At 44.7% G+C, this 7,956-nt stretch overlaps 1 long non-coding RNA gene across 1 annotated transcript; it reads left to right on the plus strand.

The window, feature by feature from the left end:
• Positions 1-4,613: 4,613 nt before the first annotated feature.
• LOC117542653 lies at positions 4,614-6,838 on the plus strand. The gene is made up of 2 exons (XR_004568463.1): positions 4,614-4,651; positions 6,127-6,838. It is a non-coding gene; the product is annotated as an uncharacterized LOC117542653 (long non-coding RNA).
• Positions 6,839-7,956: the final 1,118 nt, after the last annotated feature.

Genomic DNA, 7,956 nt, shown 5'->3' on the forward strand with positions numbered 1-7,956 from the left:
TTTTTGAGATGGGTTAGCTTATAAATAATCCTGTTTACCTGCCGTTTGACTGCTGATATGCATGCAGTGTTGGAATAAGTAGGCTACTCAACTTAACTGAAGTATAAGTACAAATACTATGGTTTGAAAATACTCCTGAACTGAACATGTAGAATCATAAATCATGTGTTTTCATATAAAAAAAGTAACTAGAAACTATGAAGGTTAACTAAATGTGGTGGAGTAAAACATACTAATACTAACAACATACTGATAATACTTTACTACAAGTGGAAATCTTCAAAACCTTACCAAAGTAAAAGAACATGTCAATATCCACTGCGTGTCCCCCAGTTGCACACTTAAGAATGAAGAGTAAAAGTAGTCATTCTGTGTAAAATGTTCCCTGTATGTTTTAGATTATTATTACTGCTGCTTTAATGTAGTTGTTACATTTTACTGCTGTATATTACTATACCTGCACCAAGTGCCTTCTTAATCAGTCTATTTGAATTGAGTAGGTGTAACTGTATTAAGGGTTAAACTCATAACTTTATAACTTAGGGTTTAATGTAATTGTAAAACCATTGGGCCACTGAAAAGACACAATAACAACTCAGGAGGGAGCCAGTCTAGATTTCCTTTTGAGGGCCACCAGCTGCAGAGAATTAACTAATTAAAGGGACGTGGCCCCACAGCTGTGAGAACTCAGCAATCAGGTGTCCATTTTAGGTAGCACTTTCCTGGAGCGTCAGCTTCAGCGTCAGACTGACGAAGACTGACAAAGACAATAGAGTCCTGCTGGAGTCAAAGACAATAGAGTCCTGCTGGAGTCAAAGACTGACAAAGACAATAGAGTCCTGCTGGAGTCACGAGGGTGGCAAAGAGGAGGCAAATCCTACTTTGATTGAGCTAAGTATCGCTGGCGTTTTATTTTAGTTGGTTGTTTAGCCCCTCATGCTATAATCATGTGTATTTTCTCCATTCCTGTTTATGTGTCTTCTCGCAATTATCACTGGCCCCGTGTATCTCGTAATCGATATAACCGGCCTGCTCTCGTCTATCCCACATGCTCCACTGACATCCAACATCTAGTTTCAGGTGGCCTGTGGAACTGCCAGTCAGCTGTTCCTAAGGCTGACTTCATCTCTGGCTACGCTTCCCTGCAGTCTCTGGATTTCCTTGCTCTCACTGAGACGTGGATTACTCCATCCAACACATCCACCCCAGCAGCTCTCTCCACAGCATATTCCTTCTCCCATACACCCAGACCCACTGGCAGAGGAGGTGGCACTGGTCTCCTGCTCTCTCCCAAATGGAGCTTTTCCCTCTTCAAGCTACCTAACTTCACTCCTTCCACCTTTGAATTCCATGCCGTCACAGTAACCCATCCAATACAATTAACCATTGTTGTTCTCTACCGTCCACCAGGCGCCTTGGGGGACTTCTTGGAGGAATTAGATCATCTCCTCTCACACATCCCTGAAACTAGCCCTCCCGCTGTACTACTCGGAGACTTCAACCTCCAGACAGGGAAGATAGATGAACTAACATCTCTGTTAACCGCCTTTGCTTTCTCACTGTCTCCATCCCCACCAACTCATAAAGCTGGCAATGTCCTTGATCTCATATTCTCAAGGAACTGCACTACTTCTAACCTCTCTGTAAACCCGCTCCACACATCCGATCACTTCTTCATTTCATTCTCTCTACCCCTTTCCAAACATAAAAAACTAATCTCTTCTCATCCTGCACCTGTCCGCCGTAGCCTTCGTTCCCTCTCCCCCTCTACCTTTGCCTCATCGGTGCTCTCAGCCCTCCCTTCCTCTGACTCGTTCCAACTCCTACCTCCAAACTCTACTGCAGAAACTCTCCTCTCTACTCTCTCATCCTCTCTGGACTCTCTCTGTCCTCTCACATCTCGGCAGGCTCGTAAGTCCCCTCCTGCTCCCTGGCTAAATGACGCACTGCGTGCTAATAGAACCGTCCTTCGGGCAGCAGAGCGGAAACGGTGGAAATCCAAACACCATGATGACCTCCTAACCTATCAGGCTCTCCTCTTTCTCTGCTTCGATCTCTCAGGCAAAAAGCACTTTCTTTCAAGATAAGATCCAATCTTCCTATTCCAATCCCAACAAACTATTTTCCATCTTCTCCTCCTCCTGGACCCCCCCAAAGCCCCTTCCCCCTCCTCCCTTCTGTCAAGCGACTTTGTTAACCACTTTGAAAAAAAGGTTGATGATATTCGCTCTTCTTTTTCTGACTCACCTTTACTCACCACTGGGTCACCAGACCCTCCTTTCACCCACACACTGACCTCCTTTTCCCCTCTCTCTCCAAGTGAGGTTCTTACCCTCATTACCTCTGCCCGCCCTACCACCTGTCCTCTGGACCCTATCCCTTCAAACCTCCTTCAGACTATCGCTCCTGATATTCTACCGTTTCTCACCCATTTCATCAACACTTCTCTAACTTCTGGTCACTTTCCAAACAGTCTCAAGGAGGCAAGAGTAAACCCTCTCCTAAAGAAACCCACTCTTAACCCGTCTGATATTATAAACTACAGGCCTGTCTCTCTCCTCCCGTTCCTGTCTAAAACACTTGAACGCGCTGTCTTTAAACAACTCTCCTGTTATCTCCATCAGAACAACCTTCTGGATCCGCACCAGTCTGGTTTCAAGGCAGGTCACTCCACAGAAACTGCCCTCCTTGCTGTCACTGAGGAACTGCACACTGCTAAAGCAGCCTCCCTCTCCTCTGTCATCATCCTTTTGGAACTGTCTGCTGCATTCGACACGGTGAATCATCAGATCCTCCTTCGCACTCTCCAAGAACTTGGAGTTTCAGGCTCTGCACTTTCCCTCATCACCTCATACCTCAAAGACCGCACCTACAGGGTTACTTGGAGAGGGTCGGAGTCCGACCCTTGTCAATTAACTACAGGGGTCCCTCAGGGCTCTGTTCTTGGTCCCCTCCTCTTCTCCTTGTACACAAACTCGCTCGGATCTGTCATTAGCCCGCATGGTTTTTCATACCACTGCTACGCTGACGACACCCAATTAATTCTGTCCTTTCCCCGCTCAGAGACCCAGGTCGTCGCACGCATCTCTGCTTGTCTAGCTGACATCTCTCAGTGGATGTCTGCTCATCACCTCAAGCTCAACCTTGACAAGACTGAACTGCTTTTCCTTCCGGGAAAAGATTGTCCCACTCTTGACCTAACAATCAACATCGGCACCTCTGTTGTTTCCCCGACTCAGACTGCAAGGAATCTGGGTGTGATCCTAGATAACAACCTGTCCTTCACTGCAAACATCGCTGCTACAACCCGCTGCTGCAGATACACGCTTTACAACATCAGGAGGATACGTCCCCAGCTGACCCAGAAAGCGACGCAGGTTCTGGTCCAGGCTCTCGTCATCTCACGCCTAGACTACTGCAACTACCTCCTGGCTGGTCTACCTGCATGTGCAATCCGACCTCTGCAGCTCATCCAGAATGCAGCGGCTCGTCTGGTCTTCAACCTTCCTAAATTCTCCCACACCACGCCGCTCCTCCGCTCCCTCCACTGGCTTCCGATAACTGCTAGAATCCACTTCAAGACAATGGTACTTGCGTACCATGCTGCGAATGGATCTGGCCCTTCCTACATCCAGGACATGGTTAAACCGTACACCCCAGCACATGCACTCCGCTCTGCATCAACCAAACGGCTCGCTGCACCCTCGCTGCGAAGGGGACCCAAGTTCCCATCAGCAAAAACACGTGGGTTTGCTATCCTGGCTCCAAAATGGTGGAATCAGCTCCCCATTGACATCAGGACAGCAGATAGCTTACACACCTTCCGACGCAGACTGAAAACTCATCTCTTTCGACTCCACTTCGAGCAATATAACTATTAACAAAGCACTTATATACTAATAAAGGACTGGCTTACCTAAAGCCAGTTGAGTAGCACTTGAAATGTTTTAGCTCTATGAAACCTGATAATATGATTCTGTTTTCTTCAAGTTTGTATTTTGTTGGTCGAACGCACTTATTGTAAGTCGCTTTGGATAAAAGCGTCAGCTAAATACAATGTAATGTAATAGCAAACAAGAGGAAAGCATTAGCCCATGTGTTACAGTTAACGAGTCAATTAATGACTGACGTGTCTTTTGTGTACAGATTCCCGAGCTATAACCACCTGATGGCCTTCTGGTTTTTGATTGAGCCTTCCATTTATAAAATGGTTCGTGTTACAAGAGCGATATCAGCTGCCAAGAGGAATGAAGAAGTGGTTACACACGCACGTCCATCAACGGTAGGCTATGTTTCTTTTAACACACAATCTAAACACAAACTGAAGGGGAAATGTTTCTCCGACATTTCATTGCTTTCGTGTAGGCTAAAAGGCTATAGTACTCAATCCTTTTTGAATATATCAGAGAACTAAAACAACTTAATGTTTTTCCCATGGTGTGCTACACTCATGACATTAATATAGTACCCTTTTTTTGTTTTTATCTTCCAGAGACAGCCGCTTCAGCCAATTGATGAGTTCTTCCTTTTTCTCTGCTTCCTGTCGGTGGGTTTGAAAGAGAGGGACCTTGCAAACCGCTTCAACGTACACCAGTCCACTGTGAGCCGCATTTATTGCAACATGGACCAGTTTTCTTACAACTTTATTGGGGTCACAGTAGGGCTGCACGGTATTGAAAAAAACTGACATCGCGGTTTTCCCCCCCCCTGCGGTATATATTGCGTTTTTTTTAACCTGTTAAACCCCAAAGTCCCGGCGGGTACTTTACTTTTTTTTTTCACGACAGTGTCTCAGGGGATCGTAATATTTAAGAACCTATTAATGTGTTATACCAGATTAACGGAAATAATCTCAGCTAACTGACGATACAAACCATTTTATACCAAAACAAAACACAAGTCTCATAAGAAGCATCTAAATGACCCCTGAGCGAAAAATGCTAACGCACTTTGGCACAGAACTCAAGATAAAAGTACCCTTATTATTACTTATCGTAGCTGCACTTACAAGATATCCGATTAAAACTGAGGTTCCACAGATTATTTAGGTATATAGTATCATCACTGAGTGATCTGAACTCGGACAGGGGAAGCAAACACAGATATCACAACACGTACCTTTACGTAGCTTCGAGGGGAGATGTCTCACCGTAGCTGTCAATCTGATCAAAAGACGTGTTCAATGGCATTAAAACGAGAAAGAAAAAACGCGGCTGAATCGGTTAATCCATAGGTTTTTAACGTCTCTGTATAAAAATATAATTTAATTTATAATCCATAATTCCATTTTTATGTAAATATCGCAGAGCAAAAGTTAGCTGCTAATGGTAGCCACCATAGTGGCTGCTGCTTCCGGTCTTGGCGATGCGGAAGTCTCTCACACACACATTACCAAATAAGGACTGTGTGATTTCCCCTCGATTCCATTGGCTCTGACGGAGAAAGAGATGTCACATGTCAAAATCCAGCAAGGTGGGCCAGAGATATGGAAAATCCACCCAAATGGCCCCAAAAGAGGGTTTTTTTGGTGCTAAATCTGTCTAAAAAGGTCAAATATCAGGGGAAGTTCTACACACACCAACACATGAACAAATAAGGAGTGAGAGTGATGACGCGTAGCCAAAACCGGAAGCTGCATACCACCAAGGTGGCTACCATTAGCAGCTAACTTTTGTGATCCGATTTTTACATAAAAATTGAATTATGGATTATAAACAATTGCTTCAAAGCCACAGATACATTATCAACCTATGGATCAACCGATTCAGCCGCGTTTTTTCTTTCTCGTTTTAATGCCATTGAACACGTCTTTTGATCAGATTGACAGCTACGGTGAGACGATCTCCCGTAAAAGGTACGTGTTGTGATGTCTGTTTGCTTCCCCTGTTGCGAGATCGGATCGCTTAGATACTATACTTAAATAATCTGTGGAGTCTCAGCTTTAATCGGATATATTGTATGTGCAGTTTCGATAAGTAATAAGGGTATCTTTATTTAGAATTCTGTGCTAAAGTGCGTTAGCATTTTTTTTTTTAAATGAATAATACCGCACGTCCCTGTGGTGTGAATACCGCGCATGCGCATACCGCGGTTATCGCCATGACACGGTATATCGTTCAGCCCTAGGTCACAGTGCATCTGGCTTACACCTGCAGAAGTTCAAGCCCACCTCCCAGAGGCATTCAAAGATTTCCCAGACACACAGGTGATCCTGGATTGCACAGAGCTGAGGTGTCAAACACCATCCTCACTCCTCCTCCAAAGTGAAATGTATTCTACATACAAATCTCACTGCACCATGAAAGCCCTGGTTGGCATAGCCCCACATGGCGCAGTGACATTTGTTTCCAGTCTGTATGGTGGTTCTGTCAGCGACAAGGAGATTTTCAAACAGTCTGGAATAGCTGCGTTGTTGACTGAAAACATGGCAGTGATGGTAGATAAGGGCTTCCTGATCAGCGATTGCTGCAAATGCAAGGTGTACTGCCCACCTTTTCTGTCAAAGCAGAAGCAAATGCCAGCCTATCAGGTGAGGGAGACACAGGCCATTGCCAGACTGAGGGTTCATGTGGAGTGTGTCATCAGGAGGATAAAAGAGAACAAACTTTTTGATGGTGTCATCCTCCTGTCCCATGCCTACAACATCAACCAACTGTTTGCAGTAGCATGTGTGCTGTCAAACTATCAGAACAAAGCACTGGTCAAGAAATGGGTGAAATAAGACAATATGATGACACCTGTGCAGGTAGCTGTGATTAAGCTGGGTGAGCACACCGTAATCCTGTGTTGCCTGACACACGCTAGTGTTTTGTTTGAATAAATGGTAAATAGCAAATTACAATGCGTTGATGATTTCTTACAAATGCAATGATTTACTATTCATTACAAAAAAATCACTTCACTTTATTGTCTTTTTAAATACAATTGTATATTTATTTACATATATGAAATGTGACAAACAATATATATCAAAAACAAAATATTGAAATCACATTTTGTTGTCATTCAGAACACATGATTGAGGGATTGCCTCCTAAAAACAATGACGGCTGAGCCAGGGTCTAGCAGCTAACTGCTTACAGAGTTAACAATGGCTACAGTGCTCACTACTTTTTTAATGACAGGTACTTCGGCATGTACTGTATGTGTAAAAAAAAAAGTCTACTTTTTCTCTGATTGCTCTTTGCACTTCTGGATCTGTGTATATTCTTTGCACCAGGTAGTCCTCCTGTGCCCACACTACAAAATCACACCACTGCATCCCAGATACAAGAAGTTGACCCTGTACAGTAATAGGCATGGCTTTTCTTGAGCTTAGGGGAGCCACATTCCATCTGCACATATTTGCAGTCGACATAATTTGGGACATTGGGACATTTGAATTCAACAAGGCCAAATTGGGGATATTCTGTTGGGTAAAAAACAACTCCATCAGGGGAGGCACCAAGCCAGGGCGTAGAGGGGTGAATGACAAGGCCACAAGGGGAGTAGTTCACGTTTGCCAGTCTACTGTATTCGGCTGCTACTGTGGGCTCCATCTCTGCACCTCTCCTCATTTCTGCAGTCTGCCTTGTACCTTTGAGTATTTGCTCTGCAAGAGAGTTAGCAGAGCTCTCACCTCTGACGTGACAAATCTCTCTAAACCTAGAGGCAGTAACCCTGGGTTTGCGGAGCAGATGCCACTCTGAGCTAGAGCTTTGCTCACGGGTAGCCTCCTCAATTTTGTGAGACATTTCCAAATCAACAGATAAGCTGTTCATATGTAGTTGCTCCTCTTCTGAGCACACCAGCGGTAAATCACATGGCAAGATCACATACCCCTCTATGGGCAAGTGGGGTGTTGGTGGTGTGTCAGTGTGAAGTGTGGTATACCGAGACGTCAAAGCAGGCATCTGATAGGACAGAACACTGCCCTCCTGCACAATCCCGAAGGCACTTTCCACAAGGGGCTTGTCA

The sequence above is a fragment of the Gymnodraco acuticeps genome, unplaced genomic scaffold, assembly GCF_902827175.1.
Source record: "Gymnodraco acuticeps unplaced genomic scaffold, fGymAcu1.1, whole genome shotgun sequence".
Lineage (NCBI taxonomy): Eukaryota > Metazoa > Chordata > Actinopteri > Perciformes > Bathydraconidae > Gymnodraco > Gymnodraco acuticeps.